The sequence below is a fragment of the Molothrus ater genome, chromosome 7 (assembly GCF_012460135.2).
Source record: "Molothrus ater isolate BHLD 08-10-18 breed brown headed cowbird chromosome 7, BPBGC_Mater_1.1, whole genome shotgun sequence".
NCBI lineage: Eukaryota > Metazoa > Chordata > Aves > Passeriformes > Icteridae > Molothrus > Molothrus ater.
Genome location: NC_050484.2, coordinates 17,751,175 through 17,769,143, shown reverse-complemented (window position 1 = coordinate 17,769,143; position 17,969 = coordinate 17,751,175). Strand labels below are relative to the sequence as shown.

At 37.0% G+C, this 17,969-nt stretch overlaps 1 protein-coding gene across 3 annotated transcripts in view; it reads left to right on the top strand.

The window, feature by feature from the left end:
* The window catches only part of RAPGEF4 (Rap guanine nucleotide exchange factor 4), a 141,376-nt gene that overhangs the window by 29,882 nt on the left and 93,525 nt on the right, over positions 1 to 17,969 (top strand). The window contains exon 1 of one of the 3 annotated variants that reach the window (XM_036386419.2): positions 8,581 to 8,731. The exons of the other annotated variants lie outside the window; for them this stretch is intronic. The gene's annotated coding sequence lies outside the window, so the exon portion shown is untranslated. Of the gene's footprint in view, positions 1 to 8,580; positions 8,732 to 17,969 lie in introns of those variants that run through there. 3 annotated transcript variants of the gene reach the window in all.

The window sequence follows — 17,969 nt, the reverse complement described above, 5'->3', positions numbered from 1 at the left end:
TTTAGTTTTCATCCTCTTGTTTTGCTTTTCAGACATTTCTAATTTTAATGAGTGATGCTCTGTCTGGTAGAGCAGACTTTAATGAGCATGAAACAGCATTTAACTCTCAGGAGCCAAACATGCATCAGAGCCAGCCATGTTGTCAGCATAGCACCATGATCACTGCTGCTTTCGTTTGGTTGTATTAATCACGTCATATTTTAAGAATAGATGCAGATTTTGTGAACAGTATTTATGACAGTCTATATCCTAAGGTAACCTTCCTGGCCTTTGGCAGTGGAAAAGCTTTTCTAGGAACAAGATTTTTCACTTCAGTAATGCAGCATTTCCCTTGGTGTAATATGTACTGATGAAAGTGTAAAAGTGTTTTGGGAGAGCCTAGCTGTGATAAATCCTTTGCTAAATAATGACATTGTGACCGAAAAATTCATAACTTGTAATTGTCTGCTCTGTTTCAGATTATTTACTGTGTCATTATTATGATATTCAATATTGTCCATGAGGCAGAATTCTTGGAGAAGATCCAGTTAGTTTTAACTCAGAGTGTCCCTTTCTTTGTTGTTATCCTTGGTTTAAGGTGACAGTCACTGGTGCTTCAGGCACTTCTTAAGCAACTGAAAATATTGGAAAATAACATGCTGGTTGGAAAGATCTTGATCCTTCCTCATGTCTCTCTGCAATAAACTTTCCTGGTGCATGTTCTTGTGTGTCATCCCTACAACTGATTTGTATTTCAGTGTCCTGATTTATTCTGAATCTATTCAAAGGCAGTATTTTGTGACTCTGTCCCTGATCACCGTGCAGAGGTGGAATAGGACTGTGTAGGTGTGGCTTCTCTTAAGCCATCCTACCATGTCATTTCTCTTAAGTGCTGTTCTGTATCACTGTAATAATGACCATCTGTTTGAACCCCGTGTTGAATCCTGTTATACCAGACACTGTGCAAAAATATGTTGTCATTCCTATCTACAGTCCATATAAATGCTTATATGTTCATTAGCACTTCAAAAGGTCCTAAATAATATTGCAGAAGGCTTGACTTATTTGAGGTTGTTTCTTGGATAAAAAAGAATTGAGACATCCAGAAAGCATGTCAGTCTCCCTGTTAAGTAATGCCTTTATTGGTTTTCCCATATTTTATCGTGGTTAGATGTGAAGTTGAAAAATATGAATTCATCTGATTTCCAAGAAAAGAAAGTATTTTGATTGATTCTTAAAATATTTAAATTACAGAAAAACATCTGACAAACTGAAATGTATACACTTAAAGTCTGCAGGTGTTTTTCAGGCTGCAGTTTTTCTTGGAAGCTTTACTGCCAAACTTGCACTTTCTATAACCAGCTTTTTTATTAGCAAAGAAAATGTTTTTCATCCTCAGCAGATTGTATTATTAAATGTGGTATCTCTAAGCATGATGTGCTAAATGGCAAAAACATATATTGAAAAACACAACTGGGAGGCTGTGAATAATACTTCAGGAAACAAACTTCTGGTCTTTCATTAGTTCATTTTTATTAAGTAAAAATGTCTTTCAGAAGAATCATAACATTTGAAGCTTATAAAATTGATTCTGGCTTTTTTCCCAGACATACTTTTTACTATCAAATATATGTCTCATTCTCCTCTGTCACAGAGAGAAAAAAAAGCCTAACAGAATCTAACAGAATTATGTTTTTTCAGATATGTGTGCATATATAATCTGCTCAGTATCGAATATATATTTTTTGTGTAGATGCTATAAGGCAAATTTAGATTTGCCTTGTCAAACTTCTGTGTCAGATTGCCTGGAGCTTTGGTTCTAGCTGTTTGTGGTTGGCAGTGTCCTTTCCTGCCTTGAAGTGGATACCAAAGTGATCAGCTGCATAGGGCTTTGCTTACACTTCTCAACTTCTGGATTTAACACAGACCGTCCCTTCAGTGTGGTGTTGTATTTGAATGGGTTATTTCAGAGATGGACCCTTTCTGATCTTCTGGTTGGTGTTATCATCTCAGTCCTTTGTCTCTTTTCAGATGAATTGTACTTTTTCTTTCTTACAATAGAGGTTTATCTATTTTTACTGTTAGTCTGCAGGTTATTGAGAAAAATAGTAAGCCCTTAGAAGCTTGAGTTTTTTGTTGCTTTACGGCAATTGATACAAGTGATGCATTCCTCCAAGGCATTGCTACACAGAGTGTGTGCTTGCATTCTGCATTTCAGTGGGTGCTTTCTGCTTTGTACTATATTATGGGTGAGGCAAATTATCTGATACCATTTCTTGGATCAATGGATATGTTTTAATATCTACATTTTAAAAATCCATTAGCTGAAACCTGGCAGCATTAAAAAAATTTAGCAATCCTTGACAAGGAGTTTTGTGGCAGGGGATGATCTTAAACAGATTAGCACAAGCTGAAAGCAAGGTTGTTGTATCATAGTATGTATTCTTCCTTTTAATTCCCACAGTCTGGTGTAGTTATAAAATATTTTTACAAAATATTTTTAAAATGTTCGCTTTCATATAGCAAGACTAATGAAACATACAGGTCCTATTTAGTGGAATGTAAATTCTTCTATTTTTAGTGAGTACTCCCTTGAATGGGTATTCAGCAACTTAAAAGAAGCTAAACCTCAGACATTATGAATTGTTTAGGCATATGGATTAATAAATGGGTTCAAAAGAAGAGTGCTCTTTGCTTGCATTAGATAGTACAGTTCTCATAAATACCTTTTCCTGGTCATAATCAGAGTTCAGTGATTATTAGAAACCTTAGCCTGGTTCCTCCCTGCTTTTCATTCATGGTGAAGCACTACCATATTGAAATCAATGAGCATTGTGAGATTTCAACCCAGGTAATTACTAATTGCTTTTTCCTCCTTGTATAATATGTGGCACGGGCTGATGGCGGTAGTGTTCGATTCTCTTTAGCCTTATCCCTTCTGTAACAGTTTCTACCCCCTGATACAGCTGATACAATGTGAGAGCAAGAGGGTGGAATCCCTCAAATGATTTTGTGCCTAAGTACTTCAGGGGTGCTTAACACAATGGCCAGCCCAGTACTGAGGGAAGTCATATCAAAGCCTTACGAACTCTCGGCATCCCTTGGGTACGCTTAAAAAGGAAGATATAGAAAATTAAGACCTAAATGTGGAATATCTCTCCTGTGGCAGAGAATAAGAATTACAGGGCTCAGCCTGTCATCTTTGCTGATTATGGCCAGTCCCAGATATCAAGAAAATAAAGAGATTTAAAAAACCCCCGATAGTCCATGTGCTTGCTCTTGAATCAATCCTCATTTCAATCTGAGCCGTAAAACTCCAGCAGTTACAGTTCTCAGGGTTAGTGGGTATTGCTCAAATTCCATTAGTTCAGTGAGCTACAAAATTCCTAGAAATCTGTTCACCAGGAATGTGAAAGGGCCTCCTGGCCCTCAGAAATGTTTAAATCTCAAGGGGATTTATGGAAGCAAGTCTGCTGCTTATGGATAAATATTTTTCTTTTGGTGAATAGTTGTTTACGCCACAAATATTGAAGAACATCACACAAGATGTGGTGCCTTTTAAGGCACGTGTTCCATGTATTTTTGAACTATCTCATGAATTGGATGTTCACAAAATTTGTGTTTTCATTTAGTATTTCTATTACAGGTTGTTGTTGAAATCAGTGGTTTAGCAGAGTATGTGGATTCATACCATCAGTCTGATGTAGTGCTTAAGGCTTGGTTTATCCTTTATCCCATGCCTGATTACATAGAACCATTAGTGTGTATTTCCTCTGAACTCTGCTTAAAATACCTTCTCAGTCAAATCCCAAGTGAAGAAGTTGAAAGAAAGCTGAAACTCACTATTAAAAGTTTACACACTGAATCTTCTGAATGAACTTTACTTCTGTTAATTTCAAGTTACATTGATAAAATACTGTTTTCTTTCTAGATGCTGTACATAGCTTTAAGCCAGGCTTATATAACAGCTGTTTGAGTGTGATAAATAATAAGCATTTAAAGTGAAAACTTGCTATCCTGCATCTAGTACTGAACTGATATAGTTCAACTTGCTGACATTTTAACCTCTGACCATTTCCCAAGTAATTTCTATTATATTTTGCATACCACCACTCTCTTGACCTTTGAAAAATATCTTTTTTGACTACTAGTGCAAACCCTTTTCTTGAAGTATTAACCAAAATAGACAAACAAGCTCTATTCTGTTTATTCCCACAGCACCCTATCCACATATTCCTGAGCGCAGGTTAGTGGAATCAGGTACAATTTTGTTTTAGTGTAATAAAAATACTCATTACAATATGATTTTTGTGTGACCTAATCTTTCAGAAACTGAGTCCTTCAAAGAAGTCATGCTGTTCTGAAAGGACTTGTTATAAAGGAACTTGTTTGAGTAACTTAGTCTTTTATACTTAATTCTCTCTGGGGATAATACTGGAGACTCTCAGTACAATTAAGGAAAGATTAAAAGCTCAGTACAGACTTATTTTCTTTTTTCTTCCTTTCTGCCAATATCCTTCAAGCCTGTATCCTCTCTGGAAGCATGAAACATTTTTCAAATGCCTTTTTTCTTTCTGCTGTCATTTCTCAGTGTTCTGGTATCTCTCTCTTCCACAGATTTATTAATACGGTTTCTACATTTGTCACTTCTGTTCCTGCTAGCATTTAATGGAAGCTTTGTTGAGTTCTGCTTAAGGGTTTATTGGGTGTTTCTCCTTAGGTTTATCTGTGACATTTGGATCTTACTAGATAACCAGCAATCATGAAGAAGTAAGGAAATAAGTCTTGCACTGTTAAAGGTGGTGACAACTATGTCATCACTTAGTATTTCTTAGCACATTTGCTCTGCAGAGCTAAAGGAGTGAAATGTAGTAAAAGTGTAGACAATTAAGCAGATATGTCTGAATACACTGATGCAGCAACAGAGTTAATTCCTGTACCCATTTTACATAATGTGTTATCAAGGAAGAGCTACACTCAGTCTGAGCCTGTAATAGTTGGAGCATTTACTTATGCTGTTGCTGTGGTATGGTTGAAAGATTATATGCTTTGGGATTATAAGAAATTCACATCGAAACTTTCATTTTTGTTTCTTTCTGATGCATTTACATACATCTGCCACATGGAGTTACCTTATAGAGGGTGCTACCTGCATCTGACCACATATACAAAAGATACTTGGTGTAATTTTATTTTAAGAAGCAAACTTTTCCTATTTTAACAAGAGAATGCAGATTTTTCTGCCTTTTAAACTTTCTGAATATTCAACTTCAGGACTGATGTATGCTACCAATCAGCCCACTAAGTATTGATACTTGAGTGGATTCTTGTCAATTTTGCACACTAAAGTTATGGGAAAGTGTGAGGCAAAGGAAGTTCTGCAAATGCTTCCAGCCCCAGCAGCAGTAGGAATACATATTTTCCTAATACAAGAGTTCTCTAAGACATTGATTTTACATGGGTATCCATACTGTTAATTGGAGTATCATTTCAAAATGGTAGGCAAATTTCCTTTCCTGGTATCCATTTACTGGACAAAGTCTTTGGATAAGAACTGAGTTAATTTGTATTGAATAAAATACAATAAATGGTTGTGATATCCTGGAGGAGACCATGAGTTATATTTTCCCTTTTTATTTAACAAAATAATTCAAACTACTAGTATGAAGTTTCTGCTTTTTAATGTGGGAATGAACAACTCACAAAAAACAATCTGTGAAACTGGTCAGCAAGTAGCTGCTACAGGGAAATGGAGAGGTACTTTGTATTTACCTGCCTTGCTTGAAATTGATGTGGGGTTTGAATCAATAATAAGTTAGAAATGCATTTAAAAGTCTGCTTTGCAAATTTTTTTTGTGAACAACAGCCTTTTCACAAAACAGTGTTTTGTTCATTCCTTCCCCTCCCACTTCCCCCTCCTTATGAGCTATCTTCCCTTTTAGTAGAGTTCTACTGTGGTTTTTTTTCAGTAGAGGAGTGATGTTTAATTAAAAGTTACTTGCATGTTTTCAATTATAGATGATAATTTGTTTGACTTTACACTCTCAATTGCCTTGAGTAATTTCCTGTAGAAATACATATAATCCATTTGCATGTTTGGAGTATTAGTGTGTTTGCATAGCTTGTGTGTAACACTTAAGGAAACCACTGGAGCCTGGAAAGAGCAGATGATGCTTTTTGTGCCAGTGATACAATGGCTATTCTTTCCTCTCCTTGCTGAATAGTTATGGAAACAACTTTTTTCACAGAACTGGAAGCTACGTTATCAAACCAATATGATGTTTCAGTAAAAATTGGGAGTTTGGCAGGGGGGCCAGCAGTAATGTTACATCCATAAGCACTTGACATATATCAGTGCTGATTGGTGTTAATTCCTAGCTTCATGGTCTCATGTAGTGTAGCAGAGAAAATACATATTAACACACCCCAATATGTTGATATATATCAGAATTTCATTATAGATAAATATGTAGCTTTTAGCTACTGAAGATAAGGTAGCAGGAGGCTTACATGTTATTGCACCATGTATTAAAACCACAGTATATGGTCTACCAAAATGAACTCTTGTGTTCAGTCCAAGTGGAACACAGTATATCGTTCTGCTCTCCAGGGTTCAGAAGACATGAACTCAAAACAGGGAGAGGTGAAGAGAAGGACTACAGTGGTAAGGGAGATGGACTGTGTTTTATATGATAAAAGCACATTCTGGGTTAGTCTTGTTGGTGTGAAAGCTGATCTGGAATTTAGTTGGTGCCTGTAAGTATGCAAGACCACCATTCAGGGGGTGTAAAGTGTAAAAGCATGGTGCTGCTCAGGAGCAGATGGGTACTAAGCAGCTTGAGTGTTTCAGTGTACATCAGAAGTTTCTTTCTAACCATCAGAATGATGCGGTTCCAGACAAACTTCTGATAGGAGTTTGGGGACAATATAAATGGGAATGTTTGAAGTGGAGTTGATTTTTTGGTATGATTCTATGTGTATCTACAGTAGAAGCTGCAACGCTGTTTGTACGCCAGATTTAAAGATTTCAGGCTAAAGGCTAAGTACCTGTTTTGTAGTACAGCAAATGAAATGGCCAGGTGCTGTCAGCTCAGTGCTGGGGATGCCTTGAAGCTCTTTTTTCACATTCCCTCAGGAGATTGTCACTTTTTCTGGATGCCCTTCTTCAGTCATGCATTTCATTCCTTATCAACAACACGCAAAAAGAGGAGGAAAGCTGGGGAGGCTTGAAGTAGTCTCATGCAGTCCCACACCAAGATCTAAAGCTGCCTTTGAACAAATACTCTGCTAATGATTGTTCTTAGGTCTTTGTTACATTCTGTCCCCAAGGTTGTGTGCTCCTGTGGCAGGTATATGTATAATCCAGAAAGCACTTTGAAATGGATGTGACCACATTAGACTTCCATATTAGAGCAAAAATAGTCTTCTGTTTTAGCATTTTTTATAAAGTAATGAGTTGATTCAGTTTCGCTTTCTTTCCTGGTTAGGGTAAGACAGTCCATATAATGTTTTTTAAGAATGAATGCTGATAATAGACATTGAATAGGTCCTTATGAATAGCTAGAATTTTTCTGCTGTTCAAATATTGCTAGTGTTCAAGCAGCATACATTTCTTGTTTAATATTCAGGTATGACATTTGGTTCTTAAAAACAGAGAGAAATACTTCTATGATCAGAAAGAGTAGCAGCTAGGAACAGCAGTGATGTGAGTCATTTTGACAGTGAGCAGACTTGTCAGAATGTTCACATTTTCAAGACAAGATGGTCTAAGACATCAATTTTTTTCCTAAATATTTTTCAAAGTCCTTATAAAAATTTAAACAGCTGGGCCTCATGGTGTCTTGTATTGAAAAGATAATGAATTAACAATTGTATTTTACTGCTAAAATAGTAAGTGTTTACTGCAAAGTGAAAATAGTAACAAAAAGATTGTCATGTTCTTTGCAATACTTTGTAATACTTTGAATTTGCCAATCCCATAGTGTAAAATATAACAATCCTAAGGCAAAAAGAAAGATTTTGTAATGAATGAATACACTGTAAGGCACTGAAATAATTTTTAACTTAATCAATTTATATATTAAGTACTTTTAGCATAGAAGGCACTTAACTTGCTTTTTTTTCTCCTAAATCCTGTTTCTGTGAATTAATTTCACATTGTCCATTCTTTGGGATAAACTAGAGTTTCACTGTGTGTAGCACAATACCTTTGTGGTACAAAGTGAAGATCCTGTGGTTTTGGCTGAAATGTTGCTGCATTACAACCATCTCTTGCTTAGGGCCCTCTGCATAGGAGAATATTCCTTTAACAGAATAAATCACTAGAAGACTATAGCACACTTACTGGAACCATTCTTCTGTATCTCTGACTACTGTTCTTGCCAAAAGTGTTGAAAAATAGGCTCAGTGGATAAAAGATTTTATTTGTGTGGGACTACCTGCTTTGCAATGGTTTCAGAAAGGAAAAAAAATTGTGCTATGTTCACTGCCTCTTTAATTCGGATTGCCAATGATAATGCGGGTTCTACGCTGAAGAGAGGTAGGATACAGAAGCAGAAACATTAGTGCTAATCTGCTGCAGAAGGACGAGATAAATCAGCACAGCTCTCATACATCACTGAGAGAGAAGCTGATTGCAACTTGACCATGTGCCTAAGTGGTCACATCAGCAACAAGAACGGAGCATGGATAAAAAACCTAAAATGTATCCTTAGGGCTACTTGCTGTGCACGACCTATAATAACACATCAATGTAAGTTTAAGATTCCTTTTTTGTTTGTTTCCTTCTGTTGCAATTGTTGTTGTTTACTAGAGTATATTTTTATTTTGCATAGATTTAGGGAAAATGCAATGGAGCTTAATACTAAGCAGATAATACTTGGATACTGTTTATGTCTGTGAATAGTAATGGGCTTATTGCTGTGCGTCTCAACATAGTTCTTTCTTTGAAGATGTTTTAATATTTAATCCTGTAAGTCATATTCTGGGAATTGAGGAAGGTTTTGAATGAGATGATGGTGAGATCTTCCTTTATAATTTCTGTCATCTTATGTTTCAAAATGATCTTTAAAAAATTTATTTTTACTGTGAGAATTTTTGCTTTCTATACATTTTTTTCTGTTAAGAAAAGTGCTCATAAAGACTGATTTATCTGGACCTTTTTATTCATGATTTAGTGCAGATGGTAATTTTCCTGCATTTTTAAAAATTTGTGCAATTGTTTAATTTAGTGTCATTTAAGCATCTGCAAAAAGGGAAGGCAGGGATAAGATGAAAACTGAATAAGCATTGATTGCTAGTCTGAAAATTAAATTTTAAAAGTTTTTGCAGTAAATCTGATTTCGGTTCATTTTTACTGAATTAGATTATCATATTTAAATTGAGGCTACTGTACAGCAAACAAATGTGTGAAACTATCCTGGAGAGCACACATTTCCTGCTGTATCCAATGTTAAAGATGTTGATTGTAGCTACTCAGGAGTATCCTAATTGTAGAATTCAGAGCAGCATGTTTAAATAATGCATGGGAAAATAAAAAGGAAAGGTTCAATTTTACTGTTCAGATGTTAAGGTGATGCTTTGCTCTAAGAGAAAAAAATGTGTAGTAAAAGCTATTGATGTGGAATCTCAGGCTGTCTCTCATGGCTTTAGGCAAAAAGGCAGGGAAACCCAAAGCAGGTCTTGCTGTGCAGTCTGAAAGCAAGGGAAATTTGGAAGCATTTATGAAAATCCACTAATATTTCTATATTTATTTACTTGTTTCTAGAGAAAGAAAGTGGCTTTAAACAAACTAATTATAAAATATGTTAAAGGAGGTGTGAAAGGCACTTCAGTGATAGGACCTTGAGAAAGTAGGTATAAACATACAGAGCAACATCTATTTATTTTATAGCATTGTAACTATGCCCAAATATAGTAGCAGGAGGCTTAGAAGCAGCCTGTATGAGTCTACAAATGGTTTATTTTTGTGGCAATTGAAAAATGCAGGGATAGTTGTGTGGCTGTTATCCTCTTCACAGACCTCAAATATTCAGCGTATGGGCCAGTTTCAGATTTTGTAACACAGGTGGTTTTTTTCAGATCTTAGCCAAAACAAAAGGTTTACCTGGTAGTAGTTGCAACTTTCCTACAGGACTGATGGATGGAGATAGAGAAGAGGGAAGGTAAAGCTGTGTTGCAAAAAGGATGCTCATTCTTCCCAGCAGAATAAATAACCAACCTAGCCAACTGGCAGATGAAACATGGACCAAGTAGAGAGTTTATTTTTATACAAATGTGCATATGGATGATCACACAGGCCCTCAGTTGTACTTAGCTCCTGAAGCAGAGATGCCATTGGAAACTCACAGCTTTAGCAGTCTGACTTAGAAAATAGTAAATTCAAAAAGAGAGGAAAGCTGTACAGCAACAGGAAGCAAAGAGGAATGGTGATTTCTTTGATCTTGTTATGTCTGTTCTAGTGTACCCAATGTGGTCTTAAGTTGTCAACTCCATGGCAGAGATTCCTATGTTTTGTTCTTTGAAATACTCTCTTTACACGTGACAGAGTAATATAATCAGTCTGGCTCCTCTTAATGGAGCTGGGCTTCAGTTGGTGAAATAAAGACATCCTTTTTTCCTGTCATCTGTGTTCATTGGAACAGCAGAAGATTGTTCGGGTTGATGAAGATAACAAAACAAGTAGTTTCCCTTGTTTTGAAGTTATTCTGAAGAGTTAGAATTCCTATATCTGCTACAATGCTCTATAGTTGTGTTGATGTTTTGATCTTAAAACAAACATTTGCTTCCGTGTGTTTCTGTGAAGTTTCATAATGCGGTCACACTTAAATTAGATGCTAAATTAATTGCAGTGCATACGACAAAACTGGAATTAGGTAACTGCTTTTTTAATGTTTCATATTTAGTTGAAGAGACAAAAGTCTATTGTGGGCTGAATATGGTTGTGATGAACTTTCCATTTGACAAGACAAGGCTCACCCTTCTCCTCCAGAGTGAATTTCTGTGTTTGTCAGTCTGTTGCCCTGTTTCACTGTTACTTGTAAAGCTCTTTCACTAGACTCCAACAAGGTCTTAATTTCACCTTCAGTTTTAGTCAATAAATTTATGCTAAGTAGTTTCTTGTGCTTTAAAATGTGCTAATGGACACTAATACCTGCACTTTCAGAGCTGCAGGGGGCTCCTGATGCCAATTTCAGCATACTGAATTTGCTTCTACTTATGATATTTAGGAAAACAACATAAAAATATTTTTGTTACATTTGACTTCAGTGAAAAATCTCCTGCCAACCAAAGCTGCCAAGGCAGGGCCTGAAACCTTAAAGCAGCATGAGTCCTATGGTGGCATGACACCCAAACAGCAGGCTGTCCTGGGAAACAGACAGTCAAAGGGGCTCAAACTGGGACAGTTGAATATAATTTCTTCATTTTCTGTCTACAGAATAGTACATCTTCCATTTGTAGTTGAAAGTCTGACCCCTGTTATCTCTATTAGTGGCAAAAGGAAACTGTATTGCCCCAAGAAGAGGCCTTTCAAGTTCCATGATAGCAGAGAGAGTCCATTTCTGTACTGGTGCAATGAGTATATTGTCTCCCCATCCCAAAGCTTATGAAATCTGTGGCCAGGAAAAGGAATGACATGGCTTTCCATCCTCCTGCTCCTCCTAGTCCTTTTTGGGTTTAGTCACTTCTGATAAAAAAAGAGGCACAATTTTGCAAGTATCCCGAGAGACCTAAGAACTGCAGGTCTTTAAAGCATGCGTAAAAAGCTTCCATCTCACTATATGCATGCAGGCCTAAGAGCTCATTGATTTGTTCCACAAGTTCAATAATCACTAACCCATCTATGGAATTGCATCTGGAATGCTCACAACCAACTTCTGGCATAAAATGCTAGCTCACAAGCTACAGTGTATAAAGCAGCCCTGATCAACAGCATCAGGTGCTGCCAGAAGTATGCTTAGAAGATTATGATAAGTGACTTTGACCTCAGAGAGTGTTGCACATGCTGTGAAGAGAATACATTTGTAACTGTCTCAACAAAGTGATCTCTCATCCAAATATCATCATCTTCTAGGGAAACAGAGAATCTCTGAAAGGGGAAAAAATATCTGTAAATTGACTCTAAAAGAAATCGTACCAATTACAGCTTTTATGAAAAACAAACTATACCTTGATTGGGTCCTCTACAAAATTTTGGAACCTCTGTTGAAAACCATTAAAAAATTATAAGCTACTGAGGAAGATCATACTTGAGAGGAGTTTTCTTAGTATCTCTCCTTCTAGTTTTCAGATAGTCTTTTCAAGCTTTCTAAATGTTGTCCATGAAGTGGATATATTCCAGAACATAGTGAACTGCATGGTATCAGACTACTGGGGCACAAAATACAGTGATCTCAAACAGGTAGCTCCTAAGGACAGCCACTCATCTGATCTTTCAGTCTTTTTAAAGAAAGACATATAATAATGAAGGTTTGTTCTAAAAGGGGATAATTCAGACTGATGCCTAAAACTCTGCTATTCAGTGAAAATCATAGACTCCTAATTAGGGTGTCAGTATTTTGTGACATTTTGTGAAGCTTTTAACAGTTTTTATTGCCTCTTTGATTATCCTGGAAAGTAAATAGTTACATATTGGATAACCATATGGATGATGTGTTAGTGTATTTAAAGAAGATTGCTCAGATGGCTCAGAGCCCATAGTGGCAATGCCAGGATTTTTATGCACTAAAAATCTAAATAAATAACTACAAGATGGAGGGAGCAATTACTGAAAGGAAAAGTGAGCAATAAAATGTAGAATTCACCTTTACCATCAGTGACAGATATTAAGGCCATGGGAGAAGTTATAATGTGACTTCTCATACTAAACCTGGGCTGTGTCCCAATTAGCTTTCCAGCTTCAGAAGGGAAAGTAGTATAGGGTGGTTGTTCCTTGTTTCCAGTCAACAGCACTGGGCTGCCAGTGATTTTTTAAAAGTCCAGGTTTCTATCCCACTTTTATATTTCCTCAATGACTCCAGTTGAACTGCCAGCAGAAGGGATGGAGAATCAGGTTGCACTTTTTACCACAAACCACACAAACCCCATTTCTCAGCATACCAGTGTACCATAACAACTTTTTATGATAACAAGGCCATTGAATAACCTGGCATGATTTTCCTGGGACAGATGATGAGTGGTGGGAGGAAGGAAGGAGGCAGAAAGAAAGGTGTGAGGGATAATAGAAGGAAAATTCTTGAGGGACTGAGTAATTTCTTTAGGAAGACACTTCCCATATTTTTTGTTCAGTGCTTAAACGCTGTTCATGCAATATATACAAATAGTCTCTTCGAGTGAAAAAGGACCTTGTAATCCAAGTCTACTCACTGAACTGTAAATGTAACCTCACTGAAGGAAAGGAATGGTTTGAAAGACTGACTCTCCCATATATTTTAGTCAGGATTTATCATGATCTGTAAAGCACATAATTCTCATAACAGGAAAGCTTCAGTTGTTTTGAACCCTGGCAATTTTTCATTTGAGAAATACCCAGGCAGCAAGCCTTCTCTCAGATGAGATAGAGTGGGCTGTTTTATATCAGGAACTGCATTTCCTATTTGGCTTCATCTGCCAGAAATTCTCTTGCCAAAAACTCTGTCATTTCAGTTTTTATCTGTTTTTGAGGGGAACTTAGTTAACTATCTCAGGAGCACCACCATCACTACAAAAAAAAAATCTCTGCAGATAGTGAAAGGCTATGGAAAACTGATAATTGTACACAAATGCATAATTTTCCCCAGGCCATGATAAGTGATGATAAAATTGCCAGCTCCATTTTACAGTGAAGAAGATTGTGGTATGGATATGATTTAATGTTAAAGTAATCTGTGGACAATTCTGAAACAAAAAGGTAGCAAATATGTCTGGTCCATGCCTGTTACTACTTTTGCTGTGTTTGTATATAATTCATAAAATGTTACAGCCAGTACCATGTTCTGGTACTGGATCTGTGTTGTCAAAGGAACACACAAACCCTGGTTAGATTTTTCAATGTCTTAAAAAAATTAAACGTAATAATTAAAATTTTCATCATTTGGCTACAGGAGTCAGAGCTTTGTCCTTTTCAATTAGATTATATGCACAGACCAGACAGACCTCACTGGGACATCCTTTGCGTGCATTTGATGGAAAATTTGACCAAAAGCGTTTGACGTCCAAGCTAGCTGAAAGCTTAAACACACATGAGACAAAATTTTTTATACTATGTGATGAGAGTATTGCTGATTGTTAATTTATTGGTAGGCTGTTAGTAGAGAATATTTGAATATAAGTGTGGAGCTGAGCTTGCTGAGACTTTGTATGTGGTGCTCGGCAGTCAGAGATACCTTGGTTTCATGCGTTGCTAGTTATGTCAAGAATTACTTCTGTAGTGCATGGCATTATTCCAGATTGTATCTCAGCAAATTGATTATTCTTCAGTGCAAGGCTTTTCTAGGGAAGAGAATATCCAGGGTCCAGATTTGAAGGCTCCATTGCAGTTTTACAGTGCACCTGAGAAGAATGGTCAATTCTTTTTTTTTTGCTGAAAGCCTGTAATGTGTTTGCTGTCTGTGCCAAAAGGCAGTCAGCGAATGTTTGCAAAGGGAATTTGTGGGTGTGGATTTAAAAAAAGTAACTGAAGAGAGACTGTGGCAGAGAATAAAGTAACACATGACATATCACACACATGACATATCACTACTTTTTTTTTTTAACTTCAAATTAATATCTGTAGTGTGCTACAGATATTAATAATAATAATAACTTCATGGCAGTGGTGACTAAAATGATTGTTATCCTCGTTGTACATGCATTATAACCAGTTTTTAAAATGCCTAGCACCTATCCAAAAGGTTCTGTTCCATTTTTACAAGTGATGATAGTAGTGGTAGTGGAGTGAGGTATTGCAGAACAAGGCAGTTGAGCAGGGGTGAAGAAAAGACTTTCTGAAAGAACAGAAACACTGCAAGAGTAACAGGAAGCTGTTAATGCAGTATGGCTCTCACTTCAGATATAGAGAGCAAGTGATCAGAAATACAAACCCACTTGTATTCTTTATTATCTGAGAACATTTGTTCCCATGGAACTCAGTCTTGAAGGCACTGGTCCTGCTTTTCACTCCAATATGCTCTCCCTAATTGACTGTATTTTTATTCTTATATGTACATAAAGTCCTCCAAATAATGTAAGCACAAAAATTTGGTGTAGAAAGAATTTTATTAAAAACTAGATGTTAGTGTTCCAAAGGAGACTAGAGGATCTCCTGGGATTACTGAGTAGATGGGAGGAGTGGATTGCCTCAGGCATAGCCCAGGGCCATTAATTACAGCTAGTCATTAATTCTCCTGTAATGCCCAGTGCTGATGCCGCTGTTCCTGTTACAACACAGAAACAGGAAGCTGACTGACCTGTGGACTTTGAGTTATGTTATTCTTATAATGATTACTTATATTTTTAAATGCTTATCGCTGAAGTGTTCATCAGAGTTTCAGCTTGTAAGCTTCATGTCTTTCCAGAGAGTTAATGTTTCGTTTGCTACTCACAGGAAGCCTTCAAATAGCTCTTGAAAACACTATAGCCTTTATGAGGTATGCTTTGTATATATGCTCTAGGAAAGTCAAATTGACATAGATACTCCCTAAAAAAATCAGTATACCTATTTTCATATCTAGAGAAAATGGAAATTGAATGTATGATTCCTTTACTCTGTGGTTGCCATATAAGGCAAAGTGCAGTCTAAATTCTAAGGACCAAAACCTAAAGATGTAGTTTTTGGGTTGGTTTTGAAAAGAAAAAAGTCCTGAAATTTTAATGAGTTTATTTCATTTCCTGAACAAATGCTAATAAAGGACAGAATAGTTATAATTTAGAAGAATATAAACCAATCATATAATATAAACCAGTATAAACTAACTTCCATCATATACCATTTACATGCATGCTCATGTACTCAGCACTGAACAGTGAAAGCATTGCTGGACTGATTGTAAAGTGCAGGAGGAAAAAGTTCAGGAGCAAGAGACAGCCCCCAGCACCCAGCTTAGCAGATCATGTGGACACACATGACTCTAAGCAGCACAGAGTTTAGGTAGCAAACAGCAGCTGTGAGAATTTCCGGATTGCTAGACTTGCATGTCTGTTTAAATTACCTTAAAATGTTTTTCTCAAGAAGAAAGTTATTCATCTGACCTTTTGCATAGAGTCCTTCTTTGTCAGGGATCCTAAAGTGTTTTCCAGATGCAGAGATTTAGCACTGACATGCACATGTCAGAGGGAAAATTAACAGAGTGACTGCACCATGGTTGCACAGGAGTTTGGCAGTGCAGAAATATGACTACTGATGGGCTTCACTCCTGCTTTCCCTGAAAGGCCGTACAGCAGCACTGCGTAGCACCCCAGTCGGGAGCGTGAGAGACTTTACTCAGCTGGAAATATAGGTGAGTTGACAGCACTCCTAGCCTGTAGGAGAACACTGCTAAATTACTTAGAGAAGAAACAGCAGCTGAACTCTATAATTAGCACTTGTGGTGAAGACATGGATTTGTATTGCTGAAATGTGAAATTCCAGCACTACATTGATTCCAAGAAACAAGATATAATGTTATTTGAGGGTTGATTTAGGATAAATAACCACTTCCTAAGGTGTGTTTGTTCTCATTATTTACCTAGCTGGACCTTGTTTATTTATGAATTCAGTATTGATCACAGGAATGTTGAAGCATATTAAAGCAAAAGAGGATAGACTGTCTTTGGGTATACCAAAAGGTTTGAAGTTTATGGAATATACTTGTAGGAGAAGTTGTACTTGAAGTTCCATAATGGCAATATGGTAGAAGATCGGTATATGGATTTTTCCCTCTACTTGTATGTTAAATCTCATTGACTCTTGTGCCTATTTCATACCCATAGTGGGAGTAGAGCCTAAAGCCAATGTTCTGTCTTTTTAAAAAGACTAACTAGAATTCTTTTCCATTCAATTATGTTTGATAATTCTAAGATTTCAGAATGAGTGTTTTAAAAATGGTTTATGTTGTTCCTTTTCCTTCTCTGAATTTGCTGTTACAGTTTCACTTGTCACTGTGCAGGAGGAGATGAGGGAAGGAGGTAGTAGCCCTCTTTGCTGTGCCTATCTTCCCCCTTTCCTCTGGCTCAAAATAAGTCCTATACAGGGCTTTCAGAGAAAAAGAGGGGTGGGAGGAGGGGAAAGAGGAAGAGGACAGGAGAGACAAAGTGAGAATGGAAGGAAACATTTGCTCTCTGGCGTCATTATGAGGTCAACATGCATCCATCACCCATATGAAAAACCCTGTAATATAAATGAGACCATTTTAGTCATAATGAGGATTTACTCTTCTGTAGCTGGGACTTGGCTAATAAAGTCTTAATTTCATTCTTCTCTGATCCAATAATTTTTAAATACGGAACATGCTAAATGGTAATTCATTCAGCAAACAGGTCCCTCAGAGATTTGTGTTTTACCAGGTGAATCACAGGAACTAACTGATCTTCTGATCCTGTTGTTCAGTGATATTTTGGGTGAGGTTGTATCGAGTACCCCCCATTGACCAAAGCAGTCCTGCAGGCCCCCACAGAGAGTTGTTCTCAGTGACAGTGGATGCACAGTCCTGAAGAATTCATGTGGAGTTAGGGGTTTATCTCTTTATCTCAGAAAGCTGGAAGTAGTTTCCTCTGTTAAGATTCTTTTTTCTGGACAGATCTCCTGTCTGTTAGCTTTAATTGTCTGTGGGGTCTGGAGTATTCCAGCCTTCTGTTACAAAGGTTATTCTATAGATAGGAGTGTCTGAAATGGAAAGTGTGGAGCTCTGTGAACACATAGCAGAGCTGTGTGTGTTGTACACAAATGAAGGTCTGAACTACCAGTACATACAGAGACAACTGGAAACCATTGGGTTAAACCCATCCAAAGATTGTAGTGACTTCCTGCTCCCTGGCTCAAATATTTCAGAGAGGTA